The sequence below is a fragment of the Mustela nigripes genome, chromosome 2, assembly GCF_022355385.1.
Source record: "Mustela nigripes isolate SB6536 chromosome 2, MUSNIG.SB6536, whole genome shotgun sequence".
Classification (NCBI taxonomy): domain Eukaryota; kingdom Metazoa; phylum Chordata; class Mammalia; order Carnivora; family Mustelidae; genus Mustela; species Mustela nigripes.
The window spans coordinates 122,087,728-122,104,142 of NC_081558.1; the positions used below are offsets into that span (position 1 = coordinate 122,087,728).

The 16,415-nt window shown below is 35.9% G+C and overlaps 1 protein-coding gene across 7 annotated transcripts in view; it reads right to left on the reverse strand.

Annotated features, from left to right (window-relative positions):
• NLGN1 (neuroligin 1) overlaps positions 1 to 16,415 on the reverse strand; it is an 836,831-nt gene that overhangs the window by 251,167 nt on the left and 569,249 nt on the right. The window lies entirely within an intron of this gene.

Here is a 16,415-nt window from a genome sequence, read left to right on the forward strand (position 1 = left end):
TTTGTACCACGGAGTGAAGATCAGCGTTTTGCACACATTTGGAACATGCCTGTATAAATAACCCCGGGGCCTGCCTAAAGAGCCAAGAATGAATTACTTTTGCTGTGGGATTAGGAAAAAAGGATAGATGAGGAGTAAACAGAAGAAAACAGAGGAAGGAAAAATGTTGGGGTAGGAAACAATCGGAATTTAGGATTTTTCTCTACTTCTCCTGATTTTCACATTTTTAAAAAGATTTAATCTATTTATTTGAGAGAGAAACACCAGCAGGAGCAGGGCAAGGGAGAAGGAGATTTAGGGGTAGAATGAGAGGGAAAAGCAGACTTCCTGCTGAGCAGGGAGCCTATTGCAGGGCTCAATCCCAGGATCCTGAGATCATGAGATCATGACCTGAGAGGAAGGAAGACACATAACTGACTGAGCCATCCATTCCGTGTCCCTTCATGTTTTTTGAAAGTAAGCTCTACACCCACAGTGGGGCTTGAATTCATGACCCCAAGACCAAGAGTTGCATGTTCTATTAACTAAACCACCAGGCACCCCTTACTTATTTTTTTTTAAATTAAGTATTTGAAATTATTATTTTATATATAAATATATATCATATTATAAACTATAAAAAAAGTATTTAAATTAAGCCTTACTGGTAAAGGGCTTCTCAACAGGGGTAACAAAATTCCCAGACCACTGACATCAGGTTAGGCATATGACATACTTTGGCCAATGAGATGTGAGCAGTAGGGACATATGCCACATCCAAACAAAAGCTTTAGAATGTATTGTGAGATCCTTTGGTGATCTTTTCCTCCAACCTGACATTTGTCTGGCAAAAATGGAGAGGGTACTGGAACAGAGACACAATGAAACCACAACTTTTATTTTTACAAGAATAGAGATTTGGGGGGTTATTACTATACCATAACCCAGCAAAAGCTGACTGATATAGAACTCTTTGGGATTCAGTCTTAGGGCAATTAAATTCTCCTGCAAAACAGCCCCAGCAAGTTCTTCTGCACTTGTAAAGCACACACACGCACGCATACACACATACATACACACATGCATGCACATATCTCAAGATTAGCCAAGAGTAGTCTAGTCAAGGTCCTCACTATACTTTCTATTCACTCTGAAGAACTCAGTAGTTAACAACTGCTACACACCTATGCAGTATCATTTTGTTTGGGTATGTTCATATGTTCACAAATATCTGTGGGTATGTTTGTGTACACATTGATTTTTATACACACACACACACACACACACACACACACAGACATATAACTAACTGTATCTCCAGATATGTATTTTGAGAAGACCTGACTCCTGCTTTCTAGGGCTTACAGTATTAATGGGATTTCACATATGAAACCCTGAGAACATGAGCAAGCAGCTATTTCATTACATCAAGCACTGCCTGGTCCAGAGTTGGTATGGGAACTATAGAGGATGATGCATACAAATACATCTTGCTAGACGTGCTTTTTGTCAACAGGGAGACTGCTTCCTAGCTGGGGATGTAAATATGTACATGATCAGCTCTAACCTATCCAAAGATATAAAGTAACATGTGCCATCAAGGAGTGTGAAACAAAGCACTCTGAGAAGTCAGACTCAGGGCAGATTTGGGAAGTGTTCCACAAAGAAGTAGTTTTTGAGATTACTAATTGATGGTGAGAGAGTCATAGCATTTGAGGATCAGTAAATGATATGATTAAAATCACAGAATGGGAAATAATAACTAGTTTTGGTTAAAGCATGGGCCTTTAGCTTGCTAGGGCTGCCATAACAAATACCACAGACTGAGTGGTTTAAACAATATTTTCTCACAGATCTAGGGTCTAGAACTCCAAGAAGGTACTAACAGGTTTGGATTCTCCTGAAGCCTCTCTCCTGGTCTTACCCATGGTCACCTTCTGACTTTGTCTTCACCTGATCTTTCTTCTGTGCAAATGTATCCATGGTGTCTCTTTGAGTGCCCTTTTCTTTTTTTTCTTTTTTAAAGATTTTATTTATGTATTTATTTGTCAGAGAGAGGGAGAGAGAGCGAACGAGCACAGGCAGACAGAGTGGCAGGCAGAGGCAGAGGAGAAGCAGGCTCCCTGCCAAGCAAGGAGCCCCATGTGGGACTCGATCCCAGGCTGCTGGGATCATGACCTGAGCTTAAGGCAGATGCTTAACCGACTGAGCCACCCAGGCGTTCCGAGTGCCCTTTTCTTATAAGGTCACCAGTTCTATCAGATTAGGGACCCATGCTAATGACTTCATCTTAATTTAATGAGCTCTTAGAAAGAGCTAGCTCCAAATACACTCATATTCTCAGATACTGGGAGTTAGAGCTTCAACATATGCATTTTGGGAGGATTATAATTCAGTTCATAACAAGGTGAATAGACCAAAAACAGTAGAGGCTGGTTGGTAACTGGAAGAACTGAAAATCTGTGATCAAGAGAAGGACACATAATTAGAACACATGATTTAGATAGACCATGTCTGTGGGTGAGATATGTAGGACCAGGAGAAATTGGACAGATATTTTCAAATATAGGCAGCCAATGACCTGATTAAAGATAATGCCACCGGGGGTAGAAGAAAGGGCATACATATGGGAGGAAATGTGAGACAGAATAAATAATGAAAACAAAACTATAACCGATTTTGCTTTTGTGACCGGATGTCTATATACCAATGGCCACAAAATTTTTAGGATCTTGAAGTGGATAAAAATAGAAGATCTGAAAATAGAAATACAGTCTAGAGAAGTAGAAAGAGCTCCTGAAGCAAGCTATGAAGTTAGAGAAGGGAGTTTTTATAATGTCAGTGGGGTCTTTAAAACTGGGTATCAGGCAAACAAGAGCAAGTTCTAAGAAAGGTCATTAGATTTGGTAAGTAGGAAAATATTGATAATCTTATCAGTCTAGAAGAGAGCAGGGGTGGGTTATGGAGGAGATGAAGGAGACTGGCAAGGAAGGTTGATTGAACAGCACAGGGTAATATGAAAACAACGTCTTACATATGTTGAAAATATAATAAGTTGGAAATATAAATATATTATTTGAAATAATATAATATTGAAAATATCATAAGTTGAAAATATAATAAGTTAACTTTGTTAACTATTGGGTCACTCAATTTTTACAACACATTACAGGGTAAAAACTACTAGAATCTTCAGTATACATATGGAGAAAATATGACATCTAGGTAAAATATCATATTTAATGTTACATGCCTAGTAAATCAAAGAGCTAGATCTGACCCTGGCATCTAATTCCATGATACACGTATTTCACTGTTGTTTTGTTTCTCTCTATTAATTTGCTTGGTGGCAAAAAGAAATTCATTTTGGGTGGCAAGTCAAGCATGAGTAATTTCATATGGGAAACGCTGAGCAAGGCATGTGTTTGTGTGTGTAGAGCTGGGAGTTGTGGACACTGAGATCAGCACAAATGCAGTAGAGGGTTTATGTGAGTGCTCATCAGAAGATATAAAACAGGAGCAAGTTGAAGGAATAGTTGAAGTCTATGAATATTTATTAGTTAAATATTAGTTAAAGTTTATGAATATTTTGAATTCAAAATATGAGTCATTTCCAAAGTGAAAGCATCATAAATATTAAACCTCATTGGTACATTCATTCAACAAATATTTATTGAAACTCTACTGCATCCTAGGCACTTAAGGCTAGAATCTAAAGATATAATGGGAAGAAAAAATATAGAACTGGTCCCAGAACTTACGGATTTTCCAGCTAGAAACACTTTTAGGGACCATCAGCAGTGTGATAAAGAATCTTATTAGATATTGGAGGTCATAGATTATAATAAAACTACCTCCATCATTAATGGGACATACAATTCAAGGGAAGTCATTACACCTCTGATATCCCAGTTTGTCCATCAATGAAATAGAGTTCAAACTATAACAGACTTTTATATCTTTGAATAAAAAGTACATTGGAGAGGTGAAGCAATATTAATAAATGAAGATAGCATGCAATACTGTTTAATAATAAGAAATCTTCATTTTATTTTCATTAGTGAAATATTAATTATTGGATTTGACCCAGGTAGGCTTGTTATTTTAAATACATTCAATAATCTTTACAGGCTTTTATCATTTCCTCCAGAAGTAATAAAGCTATAATTTATAAAATAAGAAGTTAATTAAATAAAAAAAAATCTTACAGTAAAATGATGTTATGATTGAGACTTAACACGAACATAATTTAAGACATTATTATGACTCCCGCAGTAACCATACTTGCCCACACTTCACCCTCTCTCCATGTAGCCTTTTACTCTGTTTGAACAATAGATGCTCATACTTGGACTGAGTTGCAGTCTGACCAAATATATTAAAGTGTTTCTGCATTTTGAAAATTGATGAATATTATTCCATTTTATTTAAATGGTAAGTTTTATGCTACTATAAAGAGTAAATTAGAAAATCAAAAGCACCCATTGGGAGGGAGACAAACCATAAGTGACTCTTAATCTCACGAAACAAACTGAGGGTTGCTGGGGGGAGGGGGTTTGGGAGAAGGGGGTGGGATTATGGACATTGGGGAGGGTATGTGCTTTGGTGAGTGCTGTGAAGTGTGTAAACCTGGTGATTCACAGACCTGTACCCCTGGGGATAAAAATATATGTTTATAAAAAATAAAAAATTAATTAAAAAAAAAGAAAATCAAAAGCAAGGAAAAATGGGCATGGTGTGAACATTTTAAAGGTAGAGTAGAAATATTGTTTTCCTAGTGCTTATAAATTAGCATCTTTGTATTCAGAAAATAACAAACTGAATAGAAGAAGACAGCAAAGATCACACAGAACCTTCTTCCAAGCTCATTTGATTTTAATATAGTTGTTATTTTTAGTAAATCAGAGACAAAGGAGATCTTAACTTTAGTAGAGCACCGCCTTAGATTTGAACATTTTGGTCAGCTAATTCAATAAGGCAATAAAAAATGTATAAAATTTATAGATGACACCAAACATGGGAGGATAACTGATATGAGAAATAACAGAATCAAGATTCAAGTTTATCTTCACAAATACTAACAAGTTAATCCTAAACCCAAGCTACTGGTAATGCGGCGGTTATATTTTTGGAAAATCAACTGTAGAAGCCTGGCTTGGCAGAGAACTTTTTTAGCAAGGATTTCTGGGAAAACATTTTGAGAGTTTTGATTAACTATAGTTCTAAACAAATGGTACTAACAATGTTAATACAGATATAATAATAACAAAGCTAACAGGAATCTTTGGGCCATACAAATTGAACTATAGGTTCCAGATCACAGAAAGTGAACCTGGCTTGTGGATCTGGTTCTTGATTCAATTCTGAGAAATGTATTTTAATTGACGCTGATAATCCAAACCTTATTTTATAGACACAGAGGAAGAAATTGCAGAACTGAATGTGAATTAGTTTAGGTCATTTATAAGATCCATTCCAGCCCTAAAATACTATGATTCCATGCAAAGTGTAAACTATTACAGAGCTTGCTTATAGCAAACAAATCCCATTAAATACAGTATATGTAAACATTGATTTTATACAAGTATTTCTAAAATCTGAGTCTCAATAAAATTATTTTCTTGATAAATTCCACTGTGAAACAATATCACCTCTTATCAGCTTTACAGATAAGAAAGACAGATATGTTTTTTTTTTATTCAGCAGTCTTATTTTCCATCCAGCTTCTTTTTAACAAACCCTATTTTTACACTGAAATTTACATAAAGAGATATGTTAGAGTTTAAAAATATTCTTTATGTATTTTTATAAGAAAAAGTACCTATTAGATAAAATAATCTTGTAAAATTGTTTTCAGGCCAAGCTGGAATTGGAATATAAAATAAAGGTTTTTCAAAAATCATTTTATTTTAATATACATCTACTCCATAATTCAAAGCAGTGCTTCTCAAATTTTAATGTGCATACAATACACTGCAGATCTGGAGAGAAACCTCAAATTATACATTTCTGGCAAGTTCCCAGGTAATATTGATGCTTCTGGTCCACAGACCACTCATTGACTAGCAGGGATTTAAAGAACTGTGCTTTTCTAACATTATCAATTATTCTGAAATAATTCCTGCTAAACATATCATATAAAATTAAAGAAGTTATTCTCAAAGAGAGAAAAGAACGTTTGCAATTTTCTGTTCTTTGAAAGTCTTTAGCACTTCTGATACTATTCTTCTAAATAATGTCACTATTTTTCCTTTGAAACATTAAGGCCTTCTTCCCATCTCCTTACCTCAAAGATGAGGCCCTTCCTCTCCAAAGGGCTCACCAACTTGTCTCCATTCAGAGACTGTCATTACAGCCTCACTCCTCCTCAACTCCCTGCTACTTCTTGGGTTTCATGCTATACTCTTCTTCACGGGCCTTTAAGGTTATTATGGACTGAAGGTTTGTGCCCTTCCCAAATCCATATATTGAAGTCTTCCCCCACATATGATGGTATTAGGAAGAGGGATCTTTAGGAGGTGACAAGTGAGATAAGCTAGTACCCTTGTAAGAGCTTGCTTTTTCTGCTTGCTCTTCATTATACAAGTTTGCAACTGGAAGAGGGACTTCACCTTGCTGACACCCTGATGATGGACCTCCAGCCTCCAAAAGATGTATTTCTGTTATTAATATACCACCTAGCTTTTGGTATTTTGTTATAGCATCCTGAGCTAAGATACAGGTCTTCTATATACTTCTCCAATTTCCTTTTATTGAAGTACTGACATTTTGTGTTTAAAGGGATTATTCAAAAATCTTTATCCCAGGCACCTGGGTAGCTGAGTTGGTTAAAGTCTCTGCCTTCTGCTCAGGTCATGATCCCAGGGTCCTGGGATGGAGCCCGCATCAGCTCTGCATCAGCTCTCTGCTCAGTGGGGAGCCTGCTTTCTTCTTTCTCTCTGACTGCCTCTCTGCCTACTTGTGATCTCTGTCTGTCAAATACATAAATAAATAAATAAATAAATAAATAAATAAATAAAGTCAGTCTTTAATAAATAAAGTCTTTAAAAAAAAAATCTTTATCCCAACTCACCTTAAAATCCTATAAAAACAAAGATGTTACAAAACAACTTCTTGCTATGAATAGTCATGCTTCTGACCCAAACAGAGCCATGAGTGAGACAAGTTGGGGCAGTACCATGTTGCACACCTCCACTGCTCCTCTATTAGCATCTTTCCAGTAGGTGGTGTAGAATGCTTCACCAGGCAGAAAATTTAATGGGAAATTCTGTGGCCTTTAACACTTGTCTGCTTCTGGGGAACAAAAACTCATGGTTCAATTTCATACCTCCTTCTACCCATTAGTGGTCTCATCTAGGCCAGCAGTTCTCAACTTGCAATGCCATTGGAATCACTTGGGAAGCACTAAAAAATACTGATTCCTGGACCCCAACCTCACTCCCAGAGTCCCATTCCACTGGGAGGGGCCTGAGCATTGTATTTTAAAAGATATGTTTAGGTGCTTTTATGAACTTCACTTATCTCACTTTCATTCCAAACTCCCCCGTTTTTATTTCTAAAGCATTTTTTTACTCATTTTAAAGCATTTCTTCTTCATTAAGGTTTTTTTGACCCCAGTGGTATGGGCATTTGGGATCAGAAAATTCTTTGTTGTGGAGCTATATTGTGGAGGGTCCCCTGAGAAGTAAAAAATAGAAACAATATGTGATCCAGCAATTCTACCCCTCGGTATTTATCTGAAGAAAACAAAAACACTAATTCAAAAAGCTATGGGTACCCCTATGTTCACTGCAGCATTATTTATAATAACCAAGATCTAAAAATAATATGTGTCCATTGATAGATGAATGGATAGATTGTGATATATATATATATATATATATATATATAATGTTATATATAAAATGGAATATTATTTCATTATAAAGAATAAAAAAAAGTAAAATCTTGCCAACATGGTTGGACCTTAAAAGGACTATGCTAAGTAAAATATGTCAGAGAAAGACAAATATCACAATGATCTCTCTTACATGTGTAATTTAACGTACACACACACACACACACACACACTCATAGATAGAGAGAACAGATTGATAGTTCCCAGAAGTGGAAGTAGAGGTGAGAGAAAAGCAATTTGTTTGTTCGTTTTAGTTTAAATACACTGAATAATAATGTATTAAAAAAGAAAATTAGAAGTGTTCCAAAATCAAGTACAGCATCTACACTCACTAAGGATGCTGGTGGAAATTTGTACAATTTAGGAAAAAAAAAGATAAATCTTTTTAAAACCTGGATTTTTAACTCATGACATAGCCAGTTCAAATCATTCTATCATAACTTTGAAAGGTAAACCTGAGAGTCTTAGCATGGCAGTTTGGATGCGCATTTTTTTAAGAGTTTATTTATTTGACAGAGGTGACAGAAGGAGGGAGAGCACAAGCAGGGGGAGCAGCAGAGGGAGAAGGGGAAGCAGCCTCCCTGCTCAGCAGGGAATCCAATGCAGGACTCATTCCCAGGACCCTAAGATCACCACCTGAGCTGAAGGCAGAGGCTTAACCCACTGAGCCACCCAGATGCCCTGGATGCACATTTTAATTTTGCCCCCAATTTGCTTTTCTAACTTTATCTTCCATGAAAGATACTGGATTTGTGTGCTTTACAAACAGCTTTTGCTGGTGAATCATTGATATACTATATAATATATCAGTATACTGAAATCTTGCCTTTAAGACTGACAAAGTGTAATTGAATTATGTGTGTGGCATGGGGAGAGGGAGAGTGTGCATTAGGCTGAAGTACTGCACAGCACACAGTACAGAGGCAGTCCTTGACTGGGCTCCCTGGATCACCAGGCATTTGGAAGAGCCCAAAAGGAGACCAAGGGCCACCCCATTCTCCCCTACCCCCTCCCAGGGTAATTTAATCCTGGCCCACTACTGTACACATCTGACACATGTCTAGATTTGCACATGCCACATTGCCCCTCTCAGGTCAGTTACATCTCTTTCCTTCTTCACTTCAAGCATTTAAATTTACTTGTTGTTTTAAGTTTCACTAAGTTCTCGATCTCTTCTCTATCCACTTCCACCCAGTGAGATCTCTCTCCTTTACATTCCTATCCTCACTGTGCAACTCCCATGTTAGTTGCTTAACATATATTACCTTATACAAAACACATAGACAATTTCTTAACAAATATACTAGAATTTTCTTAACATTGATTTAACCAACTCCATGTACTAAGCAAGCTCTCTGTTACCTTTGTGAAACTTAATTGATTGCTCTCTAACACCTATAGTATCTGAGAGGTGGTAGGGTTTTTTCTGATTCACCCACTCACTTCTGCTTTCCCAAGTGGAGTTGTCCCCATAGGAAAATTATTTCAGACATTATTTCTGCCAGTTGAAATGTTTAGGTATATAAATAAATTATTTCTCTTAACAATGAGAGTGAATACTAATAGAAAGAATTGTTATTATGAAAACTTACTTAAATGCTTTAAAAAATTCAGGTCAGTTGCTGTGAATTAGGCATGGCAGTATACAATTCAAAATAGGAAAAATTTAAAAGTAACTTTTTTCCTCATATTGGTAATCAAATTTCTTGAAAACTTACTCCTCTTTAAAGAAATGGAAGCTGAGAATTTGCTGTTGGGGTATTTATTATAGATGAGAAAGAATGAGAGGAATTCCCACCAATGGACCAGGACATAAATTCAAGTTGTTGGTCCTACATCAAAAGAATGTCACATTCATGTGTATTTACATGTTTAGGGATAAAATATTTAAGATATTCACACAATTCTTTATTACAATCCCCTGCTTTAATAGGTTTTTAAAGATCTAGCCATATTATTAAAGAAAACATCTGTTACTTCTTCACATTAATAATTCTAGAAAGCCATGCAATTACCACATTGTTTAAAGTAAGTTTTGCTTTTCTTTTGGAGATGCCATTGTACTTTGAAATGTTTCACCTTGTGTACTTATTAGTGATATGTTTTCATTCTTCAAGGGTGGATTCAATTCTTTGGAATTAATTAAATGCCAATTGAAGCTACTTTTGTGAATAAAATAGTGATCATGCTGGGTAATATCAGCTTCAGGCAAAAATGAGGTATAACTAGAAAGGAAAATGATCTCTTTGTCTTACAAATTGGCTCAAAAGGCAAATGAAGAGGTAAGCTCCCAAAATGTTACTAGGATTTTAAAATATAAAGTGGTAGTAGGCAAATTAAGGTATCCTTCAGCTATAACTCTTGAAAAGTTTTATATTAATTATTTTAATTAGTGATTTAAAAAATTTTTTCAACTGTTATAGTCTATAAGATTTCTATTGTTTGTGTCATCTTACTCTTGGTAATGTTTTCCATGAATACAGGATGTACAGCTGAAATTATATTTCTGGGTTTTTACAACATAGATTCAGGGATATCAAAGGTAAGATCATCTCTTAGAATTTCTCTAATGTTATCTACAACCAAGTATTTCAAATGAGATTCAGTTCTAGAATTTTTAAAACTTTGCCGGGTAGAAGTTGGGAAAAAAAAAATGTCATCCAAAAGTTTCTTTAAAACTGTATGAAATCCCTTTTGGGGCAGATTGTTCTTGTGTTCTGGGAAAACTACCAACTAGACTTTCTATTATGAGAATATCAAGCAGCCACCCTCCTCTGAAATAGATATAACTAGTCAGTTGCATCTCTAAGGAGTTCAACTGTTCCATTAAGTAACAAAGGTTATTTTATGGAGCAAGCAGAGTTGCACTGCATCTCTGGAAATAATGACTCCTATAGAGACAGGTTGCTAAATATGGAGAACACATTCTCTATGTCTGAAGACTTGCTGGCCATTGTAGAAGTAATCATGTTTCCTTTACCTGTGTGAAGAACCAGTGATAGGAATTTAGAGGCTCAAGATCAGCCGCAGATTACTTGCAAAAGAGACCTTTCATAGATTTGTGTTATGAGTAATAATACTTTCAGATTCAGGTGATAACATTCAGAGCGCAGTTGGAGGGTGCATATAAATGAATGATGTTCCCTTTATCTTTGTCCAGAGCTCAGAATCAGACCAATATCTCAGGGGCTGCCTGCACTGAGATCAGTAGGGCCACTGGTTTTCTCAAAGGGAACTGTGGTAGGACAGGCAGTGACTCCCTGATGAGAATAAAACAGTGTAGGTCGATTTAATCTTGAACCCATGTCAGAGTTCTAGGGACTCTGAGGTAATTGGACTATAGGTGGCTAATCCCTGGTGGGCAGGGGAGAGATGAAATTGTCATAATTTGGGCTTTAATAAAAGTGATATTTTTATTTCATACACATACAAGTGAAGCCTGATTCTGAGACAACACTTTACCATTTCTTCTAAATGTAGTTTAGCCACCTGCTAAAGAGAAGTCAGAACATTATTATTTCTTCCACTGAAACACTCAAGGCACACAGAATTTTTTTCTAACGATGTAAGAAGTACCTTAAACTTAGATAAATAACATGTAAATGGGAAAGCTGCCTCTGAAGTGGGACTATTCCAAATGCAAAGAAACATGACAAGTGAAACGTCAGTGGATGAGGTACAAGGGATATATGCTTTGGAGGCAGGCTATCCTGAGTGGAAAGCCTGCATGCGCCTCTTACTGAAAAGGTAACCCAGGAAAAACTGTATCCTTCTTGTACTTCACTTTCCTCCTTCATAAAAATGAGTACAGCAAGAGCACCTACTAGGATGTTCAGCAGATCCCCTCAACTAATCTCAAGCATAGCTGAGTTCGTTGAGAAATGTGTACTGACCATATTATGTTGCCCACCAGGACATAGTTGTCAAAGTATAGTTTAAATGGGCAAGATCTTGGCTGAATCTTTACATAGTGGGAATAGCACCAAACGAACCAACTGTGGATCCCGATTTTAGCTCTGGACCTCCTGCGGCTGTAGAGCCTGACTCCACTACTTTGCTGCACCGGGGTATAAAAGTCTCCTTCTTAAATTAGGTGGTTGAAGTTGATCAAGAGTTTTAAAAACAGGTTTATCTTTTTTTCCTATTTTTTTAAGGTCCTTAATTTTCTCCCATCTGCAAAGTCTCTTTTACCATACAAAATTAACATTCACAGGTTCCATAGACTAGGAAGAAGATAACTTTGGAGACCCATTATTCAAATTACCATGGGAACTAATCACATTACTTGACTTAACTGCATAGGTATGGGTGGACAATGTAGCCCTCACTGGATAGCCACTTAGCAGAAGCACCCTTCACTATTTTTATTTTTATATTTATTTATTTATTTATTTATTTATGCCACGGGATGGTTATGCTATGAGGTAGCTGTGGCATAATGATTAAGAATACAATCTGGAAACTTAGACAAGTTAAACTCGCCATGCCTCAATTTCTTCAGTTGTCACTGATACCATAAGGTACTGTTAAAGTCTAGAAACATGGATTAAAAGTCACTATAATAATACATGATTCTGGATGTTCCAACCAGCATAAATATCCTATGACTTTTGAAGCACTTCAAAGATGCAGAATCTTATCAATTAACCGGGATCTCCCATGTCTCCTCTGTTGGATCACTCACCTCTAGGTTGACTAAGGATAGGTTGCTTCTCCTTTATAATTTTGTACAAAAGTACCCTATAGTCCCATTCTAAGATAATTTAGTTTTGTTATTATTGATATATCACCCATTTCTAAAAATGATTTAATACAGTCTATTATACATTTTTATGGCTAGGGCCTGTCCTGTGAAACAGAAATTTCACAGTATAATTACCTTGCATATAAAATATATTCCATCTTATTCCATCCCAGAAAGATGGATATACCCTACTAATTGATTTCACCACTCACTAACATATCACAACCCAATCCAAATAATGGTGAACCCAAATAGTGGTGAATCCAAAAATGGATTTGGAGACTACATTGTATCTTGTTAGGGTATTTTGCTCCCTGAGGAAATTCCTTGAAGGAATTCTTGGGACCCCACTCCAGACTTACTGAATCAGAAATCTTGGTGTGAGCCTGAACAATCTGTATTTTAACAAACACTCCAGGTGATTCTGATGAACTAGAAAGTTTGAAAAGAACCAATTCAAGAAAATAACATTTCTTTGCTGTTACATATGCAATAAGGACCTCAAAATAGAAGTAGAAATAATTTAAGACATGGGGGATGGTAAGAAAGTACTGTACAAATTGTAGATACCCAGCCACAACCATTGAATAAAAGCAGGAACTAGAACTTTTCTATTTGACACCATTTGAGATTCTAAATGTTACTTTCAATTTAAAAAAATGACAACACACACTAATGCTTAGACAGATACTCTACCCTCTTGGAAATTCAATATATTATTTGTTGGTATTTTGGAACTAATTAAAGTTTATTATGACTAAAAACAAAACACAAAACAGTCTACCATTAATCAGGGTGATTTTGGAAGTCTAATCAATTCACAAACATCTTTTTCTTATTCCTCACTTCATTCATGGTAGAAAGTCCTCTGCAGCCATTTTGTAAAATGGGATGCCACATTTGATTTGATCATGATGAGCACCTGAACTATTCCAGCTCAGATTCTCCCTTTAAGGAATTTGGGATTGGGATTCATCGAGTTTTATTCATTCTGTCTTTATGCAGCTGGGTTTGAAACCTATGAATTCAGGAGCTAATGAGTAGCAGGTTTTCTTCCATGTGCCTTTGAAAGAGAGAAGGCTGGTCTACAGAAAAAAATGGGGAAAGGCACAGAGAGAAGCAGAAGTTCCATCAGACTCTAAGTCTCTGGTTGCAATTCCTTCCTTGAGAACAATAGCATTCTGGCCTTTGGGTTTCACGGTTCCTGAACAATCTTCTAATAAATCCTGCTTTCAGCTCTGGTTAGTTTTTCTCATATGCAACCAAACATTGCAAACCATAGTCTGCTTGCTAGATAATTTTTAAGAAACCAGGAATAGGAAAGATAAATTTTTTGTTCCATGAAAATCCACAGAAGCAAACATGTAACGAATGGAAGATAGACATAAATATTAGAAACTTTTGGTTAAAGTCAATATTATTTTTTAAAGTATCTAATAGTATTTGAAAGTTTGGCGTCTAATTCTGTTAGCTTTTATCTCTCTCCTTCTGTTTCCTCATTCACAGGGATAAAGTTTCAGGCATTTCCTCTGGAAAGCTGTTGATGTTGGTCTAGCCTTCTGCTTTATATTATTACAATTATTTGGCATTTGTGAAGAGCTCATGGTGTTCCAAAAACTGTTCAGAATTTTAAAAACAAAAATATCCGTCCCCTTTAGGCAAAGCACTTGTCCCTGATTATAACCTAAAGCCAGGAAATTAGATGCTGGTAGAGAGAAATAAAGGATTAATGTTGTCACTTAATTTTGCCTGTGTCTTTGTGAAACAAAATGTTTCACTGCAAAAGAGGCATGAATCACATGTGAGCTCAAAATTTTGCCATCAGATAGAAGATAGAGACTAAATTTTAATGGGTTTTAAAACACAGTTAATGCATTACTAATTAAGCTTTTTTTTTTTTTTTGGTTTTTCTCAAGGTTAAATATAGAAATTTTCACAAAAAAGAATCTCTCACTAAGTAATATCTACCAATATATCAACTTATGTGTTTCACAAGTTATTTATTTATTTGAGAGAGAGAGCAAGAGAGAGAGAGCGAGCATGTGTGCCAAGGAAGAGGAGGGAAGCACAGAGGGAGAAGCAGATTCCCCATTGAGCAGGGAGCCAGATGTGGGACTCAATCTCAGGATCTTGAATTCATGACCTGAGCCAAAGGAAGGCAGACAATTTACTGACTGAGCCACTCAGGCGTCCCAAGTGTTTTATAATTTTTTAAGTGAAGTATGAAATCACTCATTTTTTAAAATTTATTTTCTTCTTATTCCATAGAAGTTAAACATGCAAAATCCTTTCCGGTAATCTATCTACATTGATTGAGACAATATATTTACCTAAAGTAAGAGGAAACAAAAAATGTGTGTGTTTTTTTAAATTGATTTGGGGGCATACACACGTGCACACACACACACACACACACACATTTTACTATGAAATTACTGAATGCAAAAGCTGAGCTACTCTAAGTTGGTCCCTGAACTATATACATCTGTGGATACTCTGCTTAGAAAAGACCAAAGTATTAAAAAAAATACCACCTGGGACCTGCAACTCCATCTACTGACCAAAAGTTACTATGGCGTTCTTGGAACACACGAAGACACACATATGCGCACACACACACTCACTCACTCTCTCTCTCTCTCGCTTAACATTTGACCTAACTACTATTAGCTCTTTTCATTTCATGCTATGATAACTTGTGTCTGCTCTATGCAAGGAGCATGAATTTTATGTCCAAATTTGATCTGACATTAGGCTGCAAATACAGTTAGCACAGAATGGACCCTTTAGGGTACACACGTTATATCCTTTACAAACCAAAAGTAGTAACATGAATAACTAAATGAGTGAGTTGCCTTGGCCACATACAAATGAACCCATGGAGCATTGGATTTTTAAGACGGTTTGCATGCTCCACAACAAAGTTTAGACATTTTAATGAAAATGTTGTATCACTAAATATAGGATCCAACTGTGTAGAGACCACATATTGTGAGAGTGTTGAACACGTCCCAGGGACATCAAAATAATGAAAATGCCTATAAGGTGTCCCTCTTCTATTTATTTACATATTTTAACCAGAAACAGGAAGAATAATAAATGATAACAAAGAGCCATTTATCCCTAGGGATTGAACAGCCTCTCGTCCTGTTATACTATACAATCATTAATTTTAATTGCTTCCCATTTGTAACCCACATGGATAAAATTAAAATCCATTCCTATAGGTGAGAAAAACAGACTAAGATTGCTGTAAACAGAAATATCTTCCAGGCTATTGTTTTAAACAAATAAGCACAAATATTGTTGAATTATTTGGCATAAGGGTCTGAGATAAATATGGGTTCATACGATAAACAGAATTGTAGATTACATGTATGCCACTAATATATGCTTGTCTTTCTGCATCTACAAAAATGAAAGAATATATTAAAAACTAACATAATATACTCTGAAAGTATGTTAAAACTACTCATTTACTGTTCAGCATAAAAAAAAGTCACCACAATATCTATTTTTGTAAAAATCAATCACCACATTTTAAAAAGTAAGCTATTTCACTTTTGAAAATAATTCTTACATGGAACATGTGTGTTTGATTTTTCTGGCAATTAGACCATAAAGATGTGGCTTATTCTTGAATCACTTAAAAGGAAAAAAAAAAAAGCCACCAGTGCATTTGTTGAATCAGAAATTTCTTAGTCATGAGGGAGTGCCCATAGCTTAGTACAGAGCAAACCAAAAAAAGCTTTGTCCAATTCCTATCTCTATACCTCTGCCCTGAGGTCCTATGCA